The following is a 24,324-nucleotide window of genomic DNA, read 5'->3' on the forward strand; positions in this document are numbered from 1 at the left end:
GACGCATCGCAGGTGACGAGGGTGGGGCTGGCGACGTCAAAGTGAGCCAACACTGGAGGCGACGTGAGCTGCGATTTGAGGAGGCGAACAGCTTCCGTACAGGCTTGTGACCACACCCAGGGCTCATCCTTTCGCAGGAGCTGGCGCAGTGGGGCTGTGGTGGCTGAGTACTGGGGCAAAAACTTCAGGTAGTACCCAGTCATGCCAAGGAAGGAGGCAACCTGTGCTGCAGAGCTGGGTTCTGGGATGCTGTGAATGGCATCCACGTTTGACTGGAGTGGGGATATACCATCAGCCGACAACCGAAACCCCACAAATTCGATCTCTGAAACAGCAAAGACACACTTTTTGCCATTCAGTGTGAGCTTGTGTTTTGCTAGAGCCGTGAAAACTCTGCGAAGGCGTTCATCATGAGTGGAGGTCGAGGGCCCATGCACGACGATGTCATCCAAGTAGATGGCCACCCCAGGAATGCCCGCGAGCACAGAGGACATCACCTTTTGGAAGCAGCTGGGTGCAGAGCTAAGTCCAAATGGCATCCTGGTGTACCGAAAGATGCCAGCACGTGTCACAAAAGCAGTGAGGTCCCTGCTGCTGGGGTGGAGGGGAACCTGTAGATAGCCCTGTCGAAGGTCCAGTTTCGAGAACAGGATGGAACCATAGAACTGCGCTGAGTTCCTCTGATGTGGGCAGTGGATATTTGTCAGGGATTACGGCCTTATTCACTGCTCGAAGATCGACACAGATGCGTAGACCACCTAACTTTTTCATTGCGACCACCAGGTTGGAGACCCATGGGGAGGCATCAACTGGTTCAATGATGCCAGCTTCCAGTAGCTGCTTTAGTTCAGCTGTGACCCCGTCACGGAGAGCAAGCGGGATGCGGCGCAGTGGCTGAATGACAGGGGTAACGGTGGAGTCAACCATGGGCTGGTGGGTGAAGGCAGTCAGGCAGCCCAGACCCTCGAAGAGTGCTGGCCATGTTTGGCGCCACGGTGAGGCGACGTGCAGAATCGCAGACCCGCCGGTGTCCAAGAGAGAAAAACCCAGGTCAGTGAAAAGATCCAGTCCCATCAGGTTAGCTCCTTGGCGTGCCACATGAAAACAAAAATCTGGCAAAACTTTTGTTCCATAGCGTACAGTGAGGTTGACTGAGCCCACTAGTCCAATTTTTGAATTACCATACCCGCAAAGGGCAGTGGAGGGCGCAGAGAGTGGCAGGGAGCTGAAAAAGCGTATGAATGTGTCCACATTCAGCAGTGAGACGCTGGCACCGGTATCCAACAACAGGGGGATGCACACATCATTCAGGTTAATTGTGCATGACTTGAAAGCCACTACTGGCCCAGAGCTCACGTTGTGAATTATAGGCCAACTGCTTGAGGACTGAGAGTGTTCATCTGTAGCAACAGGGGCAGAGCAGCAGACCTTGGCAAAGTGATTTTGTTTTCCACAATTGCGACAGGCTTGGCCGCGCGCGGGGCAATTCTGCGCTCTGGTAGCATGTGAACGAGATCCGCAGTTTCCACACTGTTGCCGCGGTAGCGCGCGTTGCTGCCGTCGCGCGAGCATTACCGTGTCAGGGCTGTCGGGGCCGAGGGCGCTGTCACTGGGTGTGTGCGCTAGTTTCGCTGCACATTCGGCTGCAGACTCCACTTGAAAGGCAATGTTGACTGCCTGTGACAACGACAGATCGTCGGACTCGAGTAACAGACTTTCACGCACTCTCACATTGTTGGTGTGCTCTATTAGTTGATCACGCACCATCTCATCTTGTAGCGCACCGAACTTGCACGAGCTAGCTAACCCCCTCAAATTAGCCACGTATCGATGCACTGACTCGCCGGGAAGTTGGTGACGCTGTCTAAAAATGAATCGCCGCAGGAGGGCACTTTGTGGGGCAGAGAAGTGTGTGCTTAACAGAGCCACAGCCACATCATACGTTTGAATTGAGTCTGCTGTGCATAATGTCCCAAGAACACGCTGGCCCTCCACTCCCAAGCAATGGGATAACAGTGCCTATTTCCGAGCCGTACTCACAGTTTCTAGTCCAAGAGCAATGAGGTAGGTTTCAAAGGACTGTAACCAGCGAACCCATGGGATCGGGGGCTCACCTGGTAGTGCAAGGAAGGGAGGAGGTGGTGGAAGAGAGATTTCAGCCATCCTTGTCGCCAAATGTTGCGTTTGCAAAGATAATCCAGAGACCGTAAGCAGAGTTCAGTTCATGCTGCTTTTATAATGGCTGACACACACACACACACACACACTTCCAGGCACAAGCAATCGAATACCTATACACAATACAATGATAACAGCACTATCAAACTCCATGTGCTCAGGCTAAGGCAATCGAGAACCTATCCCCAATGTCAGACATAACACAGTGAGCTCATTTTTATTATGACAGGCATTCCAATGTCAGGAGCTGACAGTAAGCATTGTAAGTGCATAAGGACATTCGAAGCATTTAAGCATAAAATGGATTTCATTTTAGTTGAGTTTCTTTAATGCAAAATATTTCACTTAAATGTTGACTTATGTAAACCTTTACCATCACTGTAATACTTACTAATTTGCTTAAAAGGAACAGTTTCAGGGTATACTGTTTCAGTATTATATAAAGCACTGAATTTTTTTACTGAAAGCAGTTAAGAAATTCAAGGCTTTATATTATATTTGCTGTAAGAAGAAATGTTCCTGCTAGGAATTCAGGATAAGTCTTGGGCTCTTCCCCTTGATGTTTCCTGTGTTTAAAAAAAATACAGTTGTCACACACTAAAGATAAAAAAAACTTTGAAGGGCTTTTCATCCATCAGGGTCGAGAGTCCCTGTGTTTGGCGGTGTCTTTAATGCCCTCACCATGCCACAGAAAAAATTGTAATCCTGTGTGTGCTGTCAATATGAAGACCTTCAAATATCACAAGATAAATACGGATGAGGAAGGTCATTGAGCTCATCTTGGCTCATCCATCTAGTAAAACCCATATCCCCATCACGGTACCCAACTGTCTCTTAAATGACTGCAACGTTCTTGCCTCCACTATCCAACTCAGAACTCCATTTCAAGTGCTAATCACTCATTGTGTGAAGGAGAGCTTCATAACATTGGTGCTAAATTTGCCGTTCATTAGTTTGAACCTGTGCCTCTTGTCCTACTTTTATGACATACCTTGAAGTGGAGCTTGGGATTTATTTTTCTTCTAAAGTTTGATTTCTTCTTTACCTCTCTATAAGGCCCCTCACTCGCCTCCTTTGAAGGCTGAGGAATCTCAATTTCTCCAATTTTTCCACATAAGTCAATCCTCTGGCACTATAGATCAGCTTTGTGGCTCTTGTCTGTACTGCCTGCAGGACTTATTTGTTTCCCTCCTAGTTCAGTAACCAAAATGGGACAGAGTACTCCAAGTTAACCAGAATACTATACAGTTTCAGAATAGCACCCTCTGACTTGCATTCTACTGATTTAGCAATGTAATGTAATATTCTATTTGTTTTGTTAATTGCTGAGTCCACTAACATCTCCAGGTGTTTTCACCCTCAACTACTTGGATATCATTCAGAGTATGTTTCACCCACTCTTTCTCATTCTGGCATCCTTCACACATTGTCGGAACTTATCCAGCTTGATTGGTTCTGGGGAAATCGTGGTTATATCTGACCCATAAATTTGCATCATGATGCTATCACGAAGGCCTCCTATTCCTGTACTGTGTAAGGCTGTAGGAAATGTGCATTGGCTCCAATTCTTTTTGCCCTAGTTATGAGCAGAATCTCTGCACAGTGATGTAATTTCTTGATTATTGAGACCTGCAGGCTCTACTTTCATCTTTGACGAATAAGTATAGTTTTAATACTTTTTTTCTGATGACTAGTGTTATTAATTGTATTCTATCATGTTTCCTTTCAGCATGAGGCTCCTCTTGTGTACACTTGGTGTGGGCTAATTTTGAACTGTGGTAAGTTTAAGTATGCCCAGTAACTCTTACTTTAACAATCAATACTTCATAAGTCTCATCCTGTCTTTCTCAGTACCCTGGGATAAATAGTAACCTGGGGTAAATAACATTCATTCCTGGGGAGTTTTTTTGCCTGGAGCCCCCGTGAGGGTCTCTAGGAGCTCCATTTCACTGATGTCGAAGTCAGTAAACCTACTTGGATTATTGCTTTATGACAAACACACTAAGGTACATTATTTGAGACTTTATCATTGGCAGGCCTATATTTACCTACAAAATAGTTAATCACCCTAATGGTGTTACACAGTTTAGAACAGTTGTTTATAGTTTACAATGGAATATAATTCTGTGGTGGGTGCCATTAATTGTTCTGGAGAGTTCCTCTGCTGTTTTTGTTGTTTCCTTCACCATGGGCTTGTATGACACCATGAATGCATTATTCCCCATCCCAAGGTTTATAGTTTGAATTTTGCATCTCCTAGTGAGGCTGTTGACCAAGACTCTGAATCCCCATTGGTCCCAACATTGTAGGTTCATGGTCCTACATATCTGTCAATTTGCAGGGAGGTAGAAACTAGGTACAAACTCGATGCTTTTTTAGTCATTTTTTGGGGTGCTTATCCTGGATGGTCACCTTGGTCAAGTTCAGACCTTCAGTGAGTTAAAAAAAAAAATGTTATTGTTTGGAAACAGAGGAACGAGAGGAGCCCTGTGATTTTTGTGTTGCAACAACCAGAAATAACTCATTCTCCTCATGGAAAATGGAGCAAATGGAATTTTGTGGAGCAATCTGAGACCACATGGAGGAGTATTCAATCTTGCCCTATTGTTGCACTATAACTGTGGAGCAAAGCTGAACGTTGAAACCTTTCAGGCAGGCTGCTGAGCCCCTTAAACTTTAATGTTAACATTTTTAATGATAGAAAAGAGCTGACTGCACTGAACAAGAAAAGAAATCACTAGCAGTTGGAGGCCAGTGAGCAGAGCTCGGACCTGTATTTAAGTATGCATGAACAGACGTGTATTTTCCCTGATTAGAGTGCTGCATTTGAGGACTGTAATTCTGTACTGCCAGCTTGCACTGCTCTACAAACAATACTAGGGTGTATAACCACAACACTAAATACAGCTGGTGGTGAAGTATCAAGTCTCAAGTTATTCAAGGAATTGAGGAGAAACTTCTTCACCCAGAGAGTGGTTAGAATGTGGAAGTCGCTACCACAAGGAGTAGTTGAGGCGACCAGCATAGGTGCATTAAAGGGGAAGCTTGATAAATGCATGAGAGAGAAAGGAACAGAAGATATGACGATTTTTAAAAAATGTATTCATTCACGGGATGTGGGCGTCGCTGGCAAGGCCAACATTTGTTGCCCATCCCTAATTGCCCTTGAGAAGGTGGTGGTGAGCTGCCTTCTTGAACCGCTGCAGTCCCTGTGGTTAAGGTACTCCCACAGTGCTGTTCGGTAGGAGAGTTCCAGGATTTTGATCCAGTAATGATGGAATGGCTATATATTGCCAAATCAGGACAGTGTGTGACTTGGAGGGGAACTTGGTTAGATAAAGAAGGATGGAAGGAGGCTTGTGTGGATCATAAACACTGGCATAGACCAGTTGGGACGAAAGGCCTGTTTCTGTACTGTAAATACTACGTAGCACTATGTTATGGTGTGAGTAGTTCCACTGGCTGTGGCTATTACATGGTGTGGGAGCAAGCAATTGTTGAAAATATCAAGACATAATCTGCAGGGTTGTGGAGACAGAACAGGGGAGTGGGCAAATTGGATAGCTCTTTCAGAGTTGGCATAGCCACAATTGGCCGAATGGGCTCCTTCTGTGCTGTATGATTCTATGAAATAAATGTTATGAGGCCACTAACTGGACTGTCAACTTGAGAAATACTTGTACATATCGGACCCCAGTTGAACTTTCTCAAGTTGACAGTCCAGTTAGTGGCTGGCTGAGAAAGCAGAGACTGAAGCTTCTACACGTCAGTGTGGTCAGAATACAAGCATTAGAAATATTCAACACAAATATTCTAGTTTGAAGGTGAGAATTTTGATAGAAAAAATTGGAGTGTTGCTTAAATTTATCAAAAATTAAAACCAGGGGGATGCACCAGAGGCCAGAGTCGAAGGAACAGAGAGTTCGGAAAATGGGGTGGGTGGGGAGGGGGTCGGGGGAGGTGTTGAAAGCTTGAAGCAGGTTACAGATATAAGAAATGGTGAGACCATGAAGGGAGTTAAGCATGAGGATGAGAATTTTAAATTGGAAGCATTGGAGGATCAGTAGCCAATGTAGGTCAGCAATAACAAGAGTGATGGGTGAGTGCTCGTTAACTGTCTGGTTCAGTCTGAAACAGTGGCTGAACATGGGGATGGGATTAGTGGCAAGGGTATACAGCTTGTGGTGGGAGCCGAAGCAATGGCTACAGTCTTTCACTGGCATTGTTCTATGTACACTTATATTTAACTTGAAAAATTGCTTTACTTGCACCAATGTCAAGTTTCACATTACCTCTTTTCATTTTCATTGATCATAGTCAGAATACATGGCCTAAAGAATCACTTTCCACCCTGCAATTTTATTTGCTTTTATGAACAACTGATTTAATCTTAAAGTGTTTTTCCCACTCTTAGGTGGCCGGTCTACCCAAAAATTGGAAAGTTCCTTTTCTAATCTCTACAACTACATTTTTCACATAATTACTTCCCAACCCCTACAAATTTTTATTCATCATTCCATCTAAACAGGAAAAGAGTAGATGCCTCTGACATGGAGCTAGCCCTGACACAGACAAATAAGCTCCTTCCCTGCTGAAATTTGATTCTATTTTCATTCCATCTACTGCTGTATCTATGAGTCTACCTTTTTACAGTTTCCTTTTCATCATCTTCACACAACTTTTTAAATTTGTGGAGCATTGACTTCACCAACTCTACAAATGTATTTAAGAGGTTTTCATGGAAAAGCTCAGCTTGAACTGCAACACTATATATCCTGAAAATTAGAATCTTGTGCAAGACTATCTTTTAAAATGTAATACTCGCGTATGCTTTCTCTATCATTTGTAAGTCTGTCATACATGGATTAGAAGTCTCTTTCCCCTTAATAAAAATAACTCTCCAATCAGTTTCTGCCCCTACACAGCACCCAAATATCCCTAATCAAAATCACATGACATCCTCTGTGACTGTGATCATGTTGCGTTATCTCTCTTCACCCCCATCACTCTCTGGATTTGGTCGATCACACTACCCTCCTCCAATGCCTCTCCTCCGTTGTCCAGCTCGATGGGATGGTCCTTGCTTGGGTCCACTCTTAACTATCCAATCATAGCCAGAGCATCTCCAGCAATGGCTTTGCTTCTTGCCGCCACACTATTATCTCCGTAGTCTGTCAAGGATCTCTACTCGACCCCCCCTCCTCCTTGTTATCTACATGCTGCTCCTTGGCAATATCATCCGCAGACATGGGGTCAGCTTCCACATGTACGACTCCCAGCTCTATCTCTCCAACACCTCTCTTGGTTGTCAGACTGCTGGTCCAACATCAAGTCTTGGAAGTGCCACAATTTGCTCCAGTTAAGCTTCAGGAAGATCAAAGCTATCTTTTTTGGCCACCACCACAAATTTTGTACCCATGCCACCAATTCCATTCCCCTGCCCGGCACTGTCTCTGGCTGAACCAAACTGTTCGCAACCTCAGTGCTCTATTCAAACCCAAGTTGAATTTCTGACCTCATAGCCTCTCCATCACAAAGACTGCATACTTTCATCCATCTAACATTGCCTTCCTCTGCACCTACCTGAGCTCATTTGCTGAAAGCCTTTTCCATGTCTTTGCCGCATCCATAATCGACTATTTCAAGATCTCCTGGCCACCCTCCCCTCCTCCACCCTCCATAAACTTCAACTCTATTGTCCTTATCCTAACTCGCACCAAGTACCGCACAACGATCACCTCTGCTAATGATTTATTGTAAATCTTGGAACTTAATTATTGTAGGGACTCAAACATGGATACAAATGATATGGTACAGCTAAGTCATGTTTTTGGATAAATATTAAGATTTAATTTTCAAAGATTACTGTATCTAAAATACAAGCATTCCATTGAACACATTAGCTCCTTCAGTGAGACATCCACCCAGGAGAATGCAGTAGCAATCAGATTGAATGAAATAAGAACTGGACAGAATAGAAATACTAATGTCATACAGCAAGTGGATGAGCCCAGTGAAATGGTAAATTTAGAGGACTTGGTGGCAGTAAAACTGGATACCTATTTTTCTGCACACTAATGAGATCACAAAGCCATTAAAAGGGAATATGATTCAGTGACTGCCATGCAAGAAGTACCAGCCAGATTAACAGTGTGTTTCCAGTTTTGGATGCTAAGTCAATATTCTTGCAATTAAAACTGGATTCAGTTCAAAGTTTGTAACTTCAATATGACATTTGGCAAAACGGTCACATGAATAAAGTCAGCACTAGATGTGTTTCAGAAAGTAATAAGATATGAAAAAGAGGCATATGGAACATTTGCATCAAGTATGTTATCTATGAACAAAATAAATTCAAGCTATTCAAGAAATAACAGAAAGTTGAGATTAATAGGATATATTGTCTGGCAGCTTCTGATGAGAAGCAGCAAAGTGTACAGATTTAGTGCCTCAGTTGAAAGCAGTTGTTCAGAAAGGATGGCTCGATGTTGGGTCACAGGTTAGCCTTTTTGGTGGCAGTATGATGAAATCAGGGTAACACATGAAAAGCTGTTCAAAATTACTAATCATGCTAACTTTGAAGGGAAATTATGTTTTTAAAATCATTAATCAATTACTGGAAATGGAAAAATGCAAGGGGAGAATAAGAACACTTGTGTTAGCCACAGATGTCAGAACAGAGAGATGAAGTAACAGATAAATGCTTCAAACCAAAAGCACTTTGAAAATCCTGTCAGGGAATATGCGGACAAAGGATAAAATGTCAAGTAGGTTACTTACATAAATGAAGGATTTTTTTCACAGTAAATCACATCAATTGCTTTCATTGCCAGAATGATCGTGTGTAAGGATCGAAATAAAGTATTTAAATTAGCAGCAGCGAAAAGACAAGTAGCACCTCGGTTCAACTTGGTGAACTAGAGAGGTAGTAGTTATGAGGAAAATGTGGGAGATCTCATTATGGTGAATAAAAAAAACTTCTGACACAAATAGAGAGCAGTGAGATGAATCCTTCACACAATTCTGCAGAAAAACAATTGGATCAGACTAGAGAGGGATGACAGACTAAGTAACAAAAGCAACCAATTGTCTCCTGATAGTGATTAGCATAAGCCAAAAAGAATTATATGAGTAAATAAATTATTGTCACGACTCATAGCAGCTAAGTTATGAAAAAGAAGTAGAATATTAATTCTTCCAATAATGTGAATGTGTTTACTCATCTGCCCAATGTCAGATTGTGTGTATGGTGGGGTTGGTGGGCAGGGTGGGGGGAGCGGTGGATATATTGTGTGTAAAATTTATTTTCTGCCACAGTGACTCTCGCTGTCAGCCTGCTCCACGTTGATGAAATACTGTGACATTTGCACCAGAGGATTAATGATTGAAGCACAGTAATTCCAAGTTTATTAAATAATGTACAATTGACCAACAGGAAATTCTGATCTGTTGCAGTATATTTTATGTGTTTGAACTCTCGTAAGTTTCTTGTAAATATTAAGAACTTTCTGGGTCTAATTAGGGTTAATTTATTGTGACATCACACCTTTCTGACATTATATCTGGTGCAACTTAAGGATGCTGCAGATTTTAGGATACTGCACCAATCAAACATTAACTGCAATATTTCTTGAGATTTTTTTTTTAGGAACCCTGATTATGTATAGCATAGGTCCATAGAGGAATGTTTGTTAAAGGCACTTCAACTGCAGATTGCTATCAATGTTCAGTCATGTGTTCTCAGTATAGTCAGTTCTAATCAACTACAAACTATTCTGCAGCAGGTTCCTCATCGAATAGCAGTAAACCAAATGACTGGAAAGTATAAATGAATTATCCAGTTTAGCAATCCAATTAGCACACACAAAACACCAGAAAATTACTCTCAAATGCATGTTTAATGGAAATCTTATCAAAAAAGACATGGTAATGTGTTTATAGCATCACAATTACATTAGGTGAGCTGAAGTAACTGGAAACTACATAGGTTGTTTGGGTATTACGTTAACAGCAGACACAAGTATATATCAATGTAATCTGAATCGCTGAATAAGGTGCTATTGAGTGTTTCCAAAGAGATAGAGAAGAGGCACCATTAACACCCTTTGTACTATTAGTTCTAACTCAATAAAGTCTACTTTTGTTTTAATAGGCCCATTACATACAAATCTGAGAGCGATATGATTTCTGTGACAGTGCTGCAATGGAGACAAATCAGAAGTTGGGGGTCAACTGCAAAAACAAAACTTAGAAAACTAATACTATAAATATGATACAAAGCTAGTTTTGAGACTGATTAATAAAGTTTTAAGGAGTAATTTTTAATCCTCTGATGTAAGCAAATGGTGAAACTACAGTGATGGTGAGTTAAATAGTAATATTAGAAGCAGAAGGGCTTGAGACAGACACATCTGCAGCCATATTTATTTATTCAGCATTTTCAATCAGCAAAAACCAAGCTAGTGGTAACCAATAGAGGCAGAAGTGATGCCTGACATCTTGGACTTTGGAAAGACATCAAAAAGTTCGGTTTCATTTAAGTTAATTTTGTGACATCAGATCAGTGTTGATGAGGAAGGCCATTCGCCCCATCCTAGCTCACCCACTCTGAAAGACCTTATAATTTCCCCCCAGCCCTCTTCATAGTCTCCAACTGTTCCTTAGATGATCACAGGAAGTACATTCCAGTCCTTTGCTAGTTTCAACATTTGTCTCCTCCCCGTGCCCCCCATTATAAAAACTTGAAGTAATGTTCCAGCTTTCCTTTTTCTGTATTGACTATCTTATTTACTTCAACGATTACTCCTTCAAGATTGAAAAGCCCAAGTTTCTGCAGTCTTTCCTTATAACTCATTCCTCTGATGCTAGTGGTCAGTTTTTCAGCACCATCTCCAGGACTTCAGTGCCTCCTTTGTGTCTCGGTGACCAGGCCTGGATAGAGTACTCAAGACGTGATTTGACCAGAAAGGGTTAAGCATGACGTGCTCCCATTTGTAATCTACTACAACAGCAACTTGCATTAATGTAGCCCTTTAACATAAAAAAGTCCCAAGGCACTTCACAAAAAGCAGTACTGAAAACTAGCACTGAGCCAGAGAGGAAGAGATTAGGAGAGGCGACCAAGACTTAGATCAAATAGATGGGTTTTGAGGAGATTTTTAAAGGTGGAGCCAGAGGTGATGAGATAGATTTTGACAGCGTTGCTCAGTCGCCCATACTGACAGCAAAGAGGTTGCTGCGATTTTGAATTTGCTGCGGATGCCAAACAGGGGTCTTGATGCAGCTCACTGGCCTCAGGAATGTCGGCCGGCTTGGACGCTGACTTAATGAAAGAATGAAAGACTTGGATTTATATAGAGCCTTTAACGACCACTGGCCATCCCAATGAAGTACTTTTGAAGTGTAGTCACTTCTGTAATGTAGGAAACGTGGTAGCCAAGTTGTGCACAACAAGCTCCCACAAACAGCAATGTGATACTGACCAGATAATCTGTTTTAGTGATGTTGATTGAGGGATAAATATTGGCCAAGACAGAGGGGATAACTCCCCTGCTCTTTGAAATACTGCCATGGGATCTTTTACGTCCACCTGAGAGAATAGATGGAGCCTCGATTTAACGTCTCATCTGAAAGACAGCACCTCTGACAGTGCAGCATTCCCTCAGCATTGCACTGGAGTGACAGCCTAGATTTTTGTGCTCAAGCCTGGAGTGTGTCTTGAACCCACAACCTTCTGACTCCAAGGCGTGAGTGCTACCAACTGAGCCAAGGCTGACACAGCTAAGGGCCGCAACCAGATGCTCAAAAGTAGAGTTTGGGGGTTGGGGGGGGTGGTCACGATGTCAAATTTTTCTGTCTGTTTCCTGATTGGAATGCTAGTACAGAAGTAGTGCTCGCGTCGGAAACTTTGCCCAATTTTCCTTAAAAATTGCAGTGGGTTCCCAATTACGTTATTAGGACCCCGATTTGCATGGGAAAGAGGCCTACCGCTTAATGCAGGCCGGCACTTGGGCCAACCAGCCCTCTGTGAAAGTTCCAGCAGGCAGAACCTTGGCGTTAACGGGACACTATGTCTACTGACCCCATTTTTATGCCCTAACCGCTCCATTAACACTGATCTTCCCAAGTCAAAATTTGCCCCTGCGATTTAGGGAGGCTTTTCGAAAAAGTAAGAATGAATTGGCTGAAGGTTCTGTGACCAATGCTGGGTCAAAGAGTGGGAGGGTTGTAAAGGGTGTTGGAGTCAGAGGAACGAAATGTTTGACAGGGATCTAGGGCTGGAGGAGATTGCAGAATAGGGTAGGACAAGACAATGGGGGGGATTTAGAGACGGGAAAAACGTGTTGGGGGTTGGGGAGCCAGTAAAGGTCAGCAAAGTTGAAGTGCATATTGGGTGGAGGATAGGAGGCTAGCACGGAGAGCATTAACGTAGTTGGGGGGAAGTTTCCACTTGTTTTGCGCCAGATTCCAGCACAATCTAAGTGGAATTGGCCGAACCAGTGCAAAAGTTCGGGAAATTTAAAATGTAAGTGAGTTACGCCCAAAACCACTTCCGCTCGTGTTTTCTGCGATCTTTTACGCTGGTTCAAGATTTAATTTGTCCAAATCAGGCCCCACCCACAAAACTGGCTACGCCTCAAGTTGAAGCTGCGAGATTCTGCTCATTGCACCGGTTTGGGAAGGTTTTTCAAATTGCGCTCGATTTCTTAGGCGCACAGGCAATAGTGGGCACGTTTTCAAAGATTTTTCATATAAAAAAATATTTAATTTACAAAGAAACTGACTAGTGTACACCAGTGAAAATATTAAATGGTTCTGTATAGTTCATTTAAGTCATTTTCAGTGATGGTTGCTCACAGGCGTAGGACTGCACACCCTTATTAAAAATGTTTATTTCTGCTGATAAAGACAGTTTCAGCTGTAATAATAAAACTGCACCATGTTTCCACCCCTTAAATACATCAAGGAATACTTTTTAATAGACAATGAAAGAAACAATTACGTTCTATTTGGCTGCCCAGTTGAGCTGGTTAATGGAAGATTTCACGCTTGTGATTATGCAAATAAATGTTGGTGGAAGTTTGAAGCATAATCTTACTAGCGCATTTTGGGCACAATTTCCCGATACTCTACCCCGTTGTCCGGAAGTGCCAAAGTTGCACATAGATAGGTTTTAACAGCAGGGGAGTGGAGGTGGGGTTCAGCTCATGGTCAAACAGGAAGCCAAGATTATTTTAGCTATATTGTTCAACATTATATTTGCCTTGTTTCAGATCCAGTGTTTTTAAACAGGTCTTATCAATAGTTTCTGGCAACAATGCTCCACTTTTAATTTTTCTTCTTTTTGATAGCTGTGCTCCCCTTTTTAAATGTTCTTTCTGGTTGCTCTCTTCATTTGGTTATATATGGTGTATGAGATTTATCTCCAGAGGCAGTATCATTATCACTGACCAGTCTATCTGATTTGTAGCTGGAAAAGCAATCTGGCAGTAGAATAGTATCCCTAAATCATCAGATTGCATTTCACTGACCTAAGGAAAGATGCTACTACCTTCCTTCAGCTCGCCAAAGCATCAGTTTGTTGATGCATTGCAACATAGCTTTCACTTCACAAAGCAGCAATGGAAGAGAGATTTAGTGATGTTCTTGATTAGAAATGTAGAGTACAGGAAATGTAAGATTTTAAAAAGTTCATAAAGGGCTAATTGAAAAATCTTGTGGAATAAGGTGTTTAGTTCATTACTTTACATTACGCCGTACTTGTTGGATTCATTGACTGAATTGGTGGTGAAATGGATGCCAAGTGACTTTCCGTTATCTTAACACCACTTCATCTCATAGCTCACTTATATTAAGAGTCTGCCATGCTGTCGACAGCTGCAACATACCCAGCAGTACTGAGATTGTCAGACAACACACAGTACCAAAGTACATGTGTTTGAGTCTTGCCTCCAACAACAATACCGCTTCCACCTTCAATGTAAATGTGGCTGTTTGAGGAAGCGACAACCAATAGAAATGTGTCTGCCAGTGGATTGAGCAGCTGAGATTCTGTCCCCCTCTGTAAAGGAAGCAAAACAGTTTTACAATTGCTTTCTGTAGTGACCTTTCCCACTCATTGGGTATTAAAGAAAATAATGCTTAGTAGAGTTACGCACGTACAAGTTTTTGCATAGCGGTTTTTAAAGTTGATGCAGCCACTGTAGCAACCCCCTTACTATATAACTAGGACAGTCTCAACACTAGCAGGACTCAAGTGTCAGCATAAGAGAAAAGCATCTTCATCGTGATGGACTTCAGAAAAGTTAGCTTTGATGGTGGGTGGGGGGGAGGGGGGAGAAATTGACAAATTATTTGATGACATTTCAGTGCAAGAAAGATTTACAAGGATGATAACAGAAATATAAGATAGTCACTAAGAAGTCCAATAAGGAACTCGGGAGAAGTTTCTTAGAGCGTGGTGAAAATGCGGAACTTGCTACCACATGGAGTAGTTAAGGCTAATAGCATAGCTGCATTTAAGGGAAAACTAGATAAGTACATGTGGAAGAAAAGAATAGAAGGATATGGTGATAGGGTGACATAAAGTAAGATGAGAGGGGGCTCGTGTGGAGCATAAACACCAAGAAAGACCTGTTGGGCCGAATGGCCTGTTTCTGTGCTATAAATTCAATGTAATTCTTTGTAATTGTCACCCAGGACAGCTCTTGGAAGGGTGAGGAGAAATTGGCATTGTTTTGTTGGATTTTCAATGCTTATTCATGTCCCCCAGCCTTTAGTTTGGCCATAATTCTTTGGGAAATCACAGCAACAACTCTCCCACATTCATACCAGACAGACAGGAAGCCTAATCAGAATGCAAGGCTGATCCACCAGCCACATCAAATCTCTGCAGGAGAGAAAGAAGGAAATGTGCATCTTGCAGAATGAGCAAGAATGTCTGATAGGGTCGGTTGTGAGCAAAGGATCACAGCACAATGCATTACCATGAAATGGGATTTATAAAGCCTGGTCCATTTAGATTAGGATATTAGAGCTTGCAACGCTGCTGGTTTCACAACTGATGTAAAATAACACAGATTCACCAGACGTACCCAGGGTTTAATGCAGATTCATCAGAAGTTGCCAGTGATTAAAGGGTTAAATTATGAAGACAGGTTGCGCAAACTTGTCTTGTATTCCCTTGAGTTTCGAAGATTGCGGGGTGATCTAATCAATGTAGTTAAAGTGATTAAGGGTTTCAGTAAGGTAGATACAGAGAAGCTATTTCCTCTGGTGGGGAATCCAGAACAAGGGGTCACAATCTTAACATTAAAGCTAGGCCATTTAGGAGTGAAACCAGAGGAAGTGATAATCTGGAATTCTCACTCCCAAAAGGCTATGGATGCTGGGACAGTTATAATTTTCAGGTCTGAAGTTGATAGATTTTTATAAAGTAAGGGTAGCAAGAGATATGACTCAAAGGCAGATAAATGGAGTTGAGGTACAGATCAACCATGATCTCACTGAATAGCAGAACACGCTCGAGTGGCTAAATAACCTACTCCTGTTTCCTATGTCTCGACAAATTTCCAGCTTATGGAGACTGGTTGTCTTGGGAATTATCAAGATAGAAGCCTTTAGGAATCCTGTCTTGAGGGAATAGCAGTCTGGCCTGTAGCAGCTTCTCCTTCCATCACATGAAAATCAACCCTAAAGAATTAGAGTTGATGGCATGCTTCATGCAGAATGACACACTTCACCCTCTCATATCTTTGGGAAGTGGGAGGGAAATGGGTAGATATTAATGGAAGAGTTTCTACGGTGAAACTTCTGAGAATAATCTTCTTAGGATTCAAACTAGGAAATGTAGGTTTCTCATATGTCTGTTAAGACATCTAAGTGTTGTTACCAGCTTGCAGCTTTCAAGAGCTAGTGCTCTAAGGCAAATCTTTTGGATTTTAGATCAGTAAGGAAATCAGTCTGGCGTACATCTGTCAGCTGTTGCATTCCAACCTTATTAAATATGGCATGATAAACTGAATCCACTCACTGGCATGTATGTGTGTTTATGGTGACATAAATTGACAGGTGGAAACACGTGTTGCAAAATAATGCTAAAGCTAAAAGCACTTTGCATTATCTTTGCTGCTGTTCCAAGACAAGCAGAAACAGGTAGAGTGCTAGAATTAAGGCCAAATGGAAGAAAATAAATGGAACTACCACCAGTGGATGTGGTGTATTTGAATTTCCAGAAGGCATTCGATAAGGTGCCACATAAAAGGTTACTGCACAAGATAAGAGCGCACGGGGTTGGGGGTAATATTTTGGCATGGATAGGGGATTGGCTAACTAACAGAAAACAGAGAGTCGGGAAAAATGGGTCATTTTCTGGTTGGCAACCAGTAACTAGTGGGGTGGCACAGGGATCAGTGCTAGGGCCTCAACTATTTACAATCTATATTAATGACTTGGATGAAGGGACTGAGTGTACTGAAGCCAAATTTGCTGATGATACAAAGATAGGTGGGTTAGCAAGTTGTGAGGAGGATACAAAGAATCTGCAAAGGGATATAGATAGATTAAGTGAGTGGGCAAAAATTTGGCAGATGAAGTATAATGTGGGAAAATGTGAGGTTATCAACATTGGAAGGAAGAATGAAAAAGCAAATTATTATTTAAATGGAGTGAGACTACAAAATGCTGCAGTACAAAGGGATCTGGGGGTCCTAGTACATTAAACACAAAAACTTAGCATGCAGGTACAGCAAGTAATTAGGAAGGCTAATGGAATGTTGGCCTTTATTGCAAGGGGTATGGCATATAAAAGTAGAGAAGTTTTGATGCAACTTTACAGGGCGCTGGTGAGACTGCCCCTGGAGTACTATGTGCAGTTTTGGTCTCCAGATTTAAAGAAGGATATATTTGCATTGGAGGCAGTGCAGAGAAGGTTCACTAGGTTGATTCCTGCGATGAAGGGGTTGACATATGACAAAAGGTTGAGCAGGTTGGGCCTATACTCATTGGAGTTTAGAAGAATGAGAGGTGATCTTATTGAAACATATAATATTCTGAGGGGGATTGACAGGGTGTATGCTGAGAGGATGTTTCCCCTAGTGGGGGTATCTAGAACTAGGGGACATAGTTTCAGAATAAGGGGTCGTCCATTTAAGATGGAGATGAGGAGGAATTTCTTCTCTCAGAAGGTCGTGAATCTTTGGAATTCTTTACCCCAGAGAGCTGTGGAGTCGGAGTCATTGAATATATTCAAGGCGGAGATTGACAGACATTTGAACTACAAGGGAGTCAAGGGGTATGGGGAGAGAGTGGGAAAGTGGTGTTGAGGCCAAGATTGGATCGGCCATGATCTTATTGAATGGCAGAGCAGGCTCGAGGGGCCGATTGACCTACTCCTGTTTCTTATGTTCTTATGTTCTGGAATAGCTTTTCAACCCATTGTATTAAACATACTGATGCTGTGATGAGCCTGTGAGAACTTGTAGGTATTTTTAACGAGAGATTTCTAACTATCACTTGTAGATAATCCATAACCTCTGTTTTGTGTTTCCAATTTTAAAAAAAATACTATGGGTTAAAACTGACATGGATTTGGGTGATTTCCAGTATGGAATGATAATCCAACCTGTGGTTGAAGGCTATTATTATGGTATTAAATGTTGGAGTTGGATTTGAATTATGGTTACAATGCAATGTGTTGAATGTTATAATCATATTTCACCCTTCAGGTTGCAATAAAACTGGGCAATAAGAGTAGAGTGTTTAAATTGTTTTGATAGCTTTTTTAGATTGTCTTATATAATGAAGCTCTTATTGCTAGTAACTGGGCTCTCTGTCTCCACTTGTGTTGTTATTCTGGAGCTAACATGGCCCACCCTTTAAAACCTTCCTCTCAGAGGTGTTCTGTTTCTGGAATTTTGTTTCTATGTGATGAAATTTCCTGTCAGAATTTGGAATGTTGACCTTAATTCTCTGTAAAATCAGATCATTTATTATTTTAAAGAGATCCACCACCTGCATTTTGACCCCCACAGACCTAATTATTTCCCACACAACTCCCTCTCCTTGGCCCAATGTTCGCTGACGTCAGTGGTTCCTTTTCTTATCTGCCCTTTAAAACTTGCCGTTGTGATTTCCCTCTTCAAAAATTGCACCTCACTCCCTACAGAGGGCCTCAATCATATCATCACAATCCTGCTCCATGCTCACCTTTCCCATCACTCCGTGCTTAAATTCATTTGCTTTAGTTTCCACCTTGTTCACAGCTCCGAGACCACCAAAGTCATCAACACATCCTTTTTGATTGCAACCATGGTGCACCAGCACGCCATGTCCTCCTTTCCTCTTTCTGCCATTTGTCAAGATCAAACACTCCATCTTGTTTCACCATCTCTCCTTAAAATAATCTGCACTGTAGCCCCTGATTCCATATAATTCTCAGCCGTTCACACAGGCTGAACCTGACTGCATAACCACAGTTTCATGTTTGATCCTGAGCTGAGCATCCAAAACCACATCTTCTCCATCACCAAGACTACTCAAATCTATTTCCACAACGTTGCCCATTTCCACTCTCACATCCCCTCCACCCATGCTCAATAACTCTAGTGCTTTCCTTGCTGGCTTCTTGATTTCCATCCCAATTAAACTATAACCCTGCTTTTATAGCCCTGGCCTCTTTTGCATGTCCCTCTACCTCTGCTTCACTTTTAGTGGCAGAATCTTTACCATCTTAAGCCTATACTTAGAAATCCCTCCACCCCCCTACCTCTGACCTCTTCTTCAAAAGCCTCCTCTAAGCCTTTATTTTTTGACCAAACCTTTGATCATCTTCCTTAACTTTTCCTTCAGCACCGCTTGATATCTGTTTTTACACATGTGAAGTACTTTAGGATGTTTAGCTACATTAAGGCACCATATGAATGCAAGTCATAGTAGTCCCAGTCTACAGCTACCAAATTATGTTGAAGTCCAAATGCCTGGCACCCACCCTACAATGTAGGAACAGGAAATACAGATACAATACATTTAAAGGTGCTCATTACAAATGATTGACTTCTACATTTATTTGCAGACATGAATATATCCTGAATTTGTTTTTATCCTTTGGACAGAATTCTATTTTGAATTGTTTCTTTTTATGTTTTTTTCTCGTGAATACTGTTTTATCTCCTCGCAAATTCCATCTAGTTTACTGAAAACTGTTTCACAGGATCTGTGTCTGAAGATTTTCTCAATGATTCCACAACTATCACTTCTGCCTCTTCATATTCAGATGTTATCATTTCTTGAAGTTTCTGCTGTGTTTTATTTTTGCTTTTTGGTTCCACTTTTCCTTTAGGTTATGCTTCTCTTCCATCAGCTTCTGCCTTATCATTATTGTGCTGAAAGCCTGGAGGTGAATTACTTTGAAGTTATCTTTTATCTGACTCTTTCCATTATTGTTATTTGTCTTTATTTCTCCTGGGCACAGTTATGGAAATTATTCTGCTTGGGTAATTCATGTGACTTTTTTTCCCACCTGCCGTTTCTCATTCAATTTGTGCTTTCTTCAATTTCAAGTTTGTACTTTTCAGTCTATCCGTATGTCTCTCCAATCTGCCAAATTCCATGTCATTAAAGATTTCATATTGTCATAATTTTATTACTGTGTTCTAATGCTGTATTCAATTTATTTATCAGACTTACTAAGGGCTATTTCTTTCTCCACCACCCCCACACCCGGCAGCCATTTTGAAATTCTTTAGCTTGGAAATGGCTGCTTTAATAGCAAATGGACATTTTAATGTGTTCTTGTGGCATCCCTCTGTCTGTTATCTTAACAGAGCCACTAACCTGTTAGTTTTCAGTTTGGGTTACCACCTCCGTCAGCATAGTAGACAGTGGAATGTCATACCGCTGTATTAAGCGTTTATACACTAATATCGAAAAAATTAATTTCTAGTCTCTTGGGGCTGGATTTTAATGTACAGGAACATGTGGGTTTGGGAGCGGGTGGGGTGGTTAAAACCAGTAAAATTGACAGCGTGTTGGGAAGTTGGCTCCAACCCACCGACTTCCAGGTTTCACTGCAGTGCGTTCGGCTACGTACAAGCAACCCCCTCGGGAGAGGCGGGTTGCCACTTAGCATATGTTCATCACTCAATTAGAGCGATATTGAGATGGATTTTTCCATTTAACTTTGGGTGCACTGGTTTCCCTGACTTCTTGGAGCTCATCAGTGAAAGCAAGGTGAGTACACAGTGGCAATTGAGGGGGCTGAAGCAATCTCATCTCAGGGAAATATGCCAATAACTCGCTACTCACAGCTGCTTTCTTACCTGCTTGTGGGAAAGGGTTTGCTTACAGTACTTGCGCTGAGAGGTTACTTTATACACTTTAGAGGTTTCTTCAACACTATTGAGGTTTGGAGGTCTGATCAGCACTTTGGAGCTCAGATCTATCAGATCAGGATGGGTGCCGCTTATGCTGCCTTAGATTGGACCTCAGATGAGGAATAAGATGACCAGCAACAGTGACAGCAGCAGCCTGCTGGTCACAGACCTGCAGCTTCACAGGTGAGATGGGAGCAGCAGAGTGGTGCAGCTCACAGAAGGCCATACCCGGCACACAGGGTCTACAGGCAAAGGATAAGCTTCCTCGACATGTCTGAACACCAGTGTCACAAGAGGCTCAGAACACCAGTGTCACAAGAGGCTCAGGGTGTAGCATCAGGTGGTGGCAGACATTTGCAGCCTGCTGGAACAAGACCTGCTGCCAGCTGGACCTGGTGGCCTTGCTTTACCAGTGGCTGTCAAAGTCACCACCGCTCTCAACTTTTTTGCTTCTGGGTCCTTCCAGGGCTCTGCTGGAGACATTCGCAGGATCGTCCAGTCGGCAGCCCACAAATGCAGAAGACAGGTGACTGATGGCTTGCTCACCAGGTCTGCCAATTATGTCAACTTTGCCTGCGATGACGCCAGTCAGAATGAGCAGCTGCTCATGTTTGCGGCTCTGGCTGGCTTCCCACAGGTGCAGGGCATCATCGGCTGCACACACGTGTCAATTAAGGCACTCGTCGATCACTCAGGAGTGTTCGTCAACCGCAAGAGATTCCACTCCATCAATGTGCAGCTGGTGTGCAACCACAGAAAGATCTTTATGTAGGTGTGCGCAAGATTCCCGGGCAGCTGCCTTGATGCTTTGGATCTGTGACAGTTCATCCTCCCAGATGTCTTCACCCTGGAAGCAGAGTTACCGGCTGCCTGCTTGGGGACAAGGGACACCCGCTTAAAACATGGCTGATGACACCTCTCAGAAACCTGAGGAATGAGGCCCAGGAGCGATACAATGAATGCCATATGAATATCAGATGCGTCATCAAACAAGCCATCGGCATGATGAAGATGCACATCAGGTGCCTGGACAGATATGGAGACGCCCTTCAGTACGCACCAGCCAGGGTCTCCAGAATGGTCGTGGAGTTCTGCGCTCTGCAAAAAACTGCACAGCAGCAAGGTTTGGACCTGGAGGACCACCAAGGGGCAGAGCACAGAGCCTCTTCGGAGGATTCCGAGGAGAAGTAGGAGGAAGACAAGGAGGCAGAAGTTGATGAGGGCAATGCACCACCAGCAGCGCACATTGCTTCCCGGGATGCCCTGATTATTGTGAGATTCACTTAGGTTCTGCCAGTGCACCCATCTAACAACCACATACAACAGCCACTTTTGCTCCCCAGTGCCACTGACCCAAAGCAGTCCTGCAAACAACCAAGCATCCCTTTCACACCTCCCCATTGGCCGCTGTCAATTCAGGCCTTCCCATTCATTATTAAACAACTGAAAATGTCACTTGCCAAACAGCAACAATGAGTGGGCAACTTGGGAAAGTGGAGCAAAACAATAATATTTAGGTGCATCAAATGAAGAAAAGACACTCAACAGTACAAAATGTGTAAGACACACATGTGCATACCTTTGTGCAACTACAAACCTTTGTTCTTCCTTTTCCGAGTGCTTCAAGGTGTTGCAACCCATGTGGCTTCAGCAGAGGTTGAGGCAGGCTGCATGCATCCCTGCACTGACTGTTGAGTTGCTCTTGTCCGATGTCCGATATCCTCTGGGTTTTGGAGTCCATGAGGGCTCCACCAAAGACTGCTCCACCTGCACCTATGCAGGGACAGACTCTGTCATCGGGACATGAGGCAGCATGTCAGTACTGACAAAGGGGTGGGGGGGAGGGAATCAACAGGTGAGAAGTGGAAGCAATTTGAGTGGAGCCCCCACTTCTAAGTCCCCTTTCGCCATCATCTCCCTCAGGGCCCAGCCACACTTCCCTGCTACCACTGTGCTGGAGAACACTTTGCTGCAGATCATGGGGCGATGAAAGGCCATTGCTAGGGTATCGTTCATCCTATTTAAGGTGGTATCCAGAGTCTGCAAGCCCTTGTTGAAGGCCTGCAGGCACTCATTCGATTGTCACATTTGATGCTCCATACAGTTGGCCACTCTATCAATGGAGGAAGACATCATTGCAATGGCCTGCGACAGCTTGAGGCGGTCTCCTCCAATCTCTCTGCAATCGTGGACAGTGTGTTTGGAACGCCTGTCAGTACATTGCACAATCTCTGCTGCTGCTCAATGACTATCCTCTTCATCAACAACAACAACAACAACTTGTATTTATACAGCGCCTTTAAAGTAATAAAACGTCCCAAGGCACTTCATAAGTGTGTTATCAAACAAAGTTTGACACCAAACCACATAACGAGATATTAAGGCAGATGACCAAAAGCTTGGCCAAAGTGGTAGGTTTCAAGGAGTGTCTAAAAGGTGGAAAGAGAGGTAGAGAGGCGGAGAGGTTTAGGAAGGGAGTTCCAGTGCTTGGGGCCTAGGCAGCTGAAAGCACGGCCAGCAATGGTGGAGCAATTAAAATTGGGGATGCTCAAGATGCCAGAATTGGAGGAATGCAGATATCTCAGAGGGTTGTGTGGCTGGAGGAGATTACAGAGATAGGAAGGGTGAGGCCATGATTTGATTTGAAAACAAGGATGAGAATTTTAAAATCTGGGCATTGCTTAACCGGGAGCCAATATAGGTCAGTGAGCACAGGGGTGATAGGTGAAAGGGACTTGGTGCGAGTTAGGACAAGAGTTTTGGATGACCTCAAGTTTACGGAGGATAGAACGTGGGAGGCCAGCCAGGGGTTCTTTGGAATCAAGTCTAGCGGTAACAAAGGCATGGATGAGGGTTTCAGTAGCAGATGAACTGAGGCGGACGGAGGCAGATGATGTTCCAGAGGCAGTCTTTGTGATGGTGCGGATACGTGGTTGGAAGCTCATTTTGGGGTCAAAAATAACACCAAGGTTGTGAACAGTTTGGTTTAGCCTCTGACAGTTTCCACGGAGAGGGATGGAGTCACTGGCTAGGAAACAAAGTTTGTGTCAAGGACCAAAGACAGTGGCTTCAGTCTTCCCAATATTTAGTTGGAGGACATTTCTGCTCATCCAGTACTGGATGTCGGACTAGCAGTCTGACAATTTAGAGACAGTAGAGGGATTGAGAGAAGTGGTGGTGAGGTAGAGCTGGCTGTCATCAGGGTACATGTGGAAACTGACACTGTGTATTTGGATGATGTCGCCAAGGGACAGCGTGTAGATGAGAAATAGGAAGGGGCTAAGGATAGATCCTTATGGGACACCAGAGGTAACAGTGCAGTAGCGGGAAGAGAAGCCAATGCAGGTGATTCTTTGGCTATGACGGCCCCTGGTGTACAGCATCTGTGTCCAGTTGAGCAGAGCTTGGAGCGTCCTGCACCCTCCGATGTGGACTCACGACTTCTGTCCTTGACTCCACCATTTGCTCTTGCTCACTTGTGATGTTTGAGATACCAGGTGAAAACCCAACTATCTGTGTAACTGGTCTCTTCTTCATCTAACCCCATCAACATATCCTTTTCTTCCTTTCTCCCTCACGTGCTTATCTAGCTTCCCTTCAAATGCATTTAGGCTATTCGCCTCAGCTACTCCATGTGGTAGCGAGATCCACATTCTAACCACTCTCTGGGTAAATAGGTTTCTCCTGAATTCGTTATTGGATTTATTAGTGACTCTCTTATATTTATGGCCCCTAGTTCTGGTCTAGTCCGCAAGTGGAAACTTCTTCTCTATGT

The 24,324-nt window shown here is 43.2% G+C and overlaps 1 long non-coding RNA gene across 1 annotated transcript in view; it reads left to right on the plus strand.

Moving 5' to 3' along the window:
* The window catches only part of LOC147110975 (uncharacterized), an 850,625-nt gene that overhangs the window by 283,277 nt on the left and 543,024 nt on the right, over window positions 1-24,324 (plus strand). The gene's annotated exons all lie outside the window — the stretch shown is intronic.

This window comes from Somniosus microcephalus, chromosome 11, assembly GCF_052327205.1.
Source record: "Somniosus microcephalus isolate GS21.2 chromosome 11, FLI_Smic_1.0, whole genome shotgun sequence".
Taxonomy (NCBI): domain Eukaryota; kingdom Metazoa; phylum Chordata; class Chondrichthyes; order Squaliformes; family Somniosidae; genus Somniosus; species Somniosus microcephalus.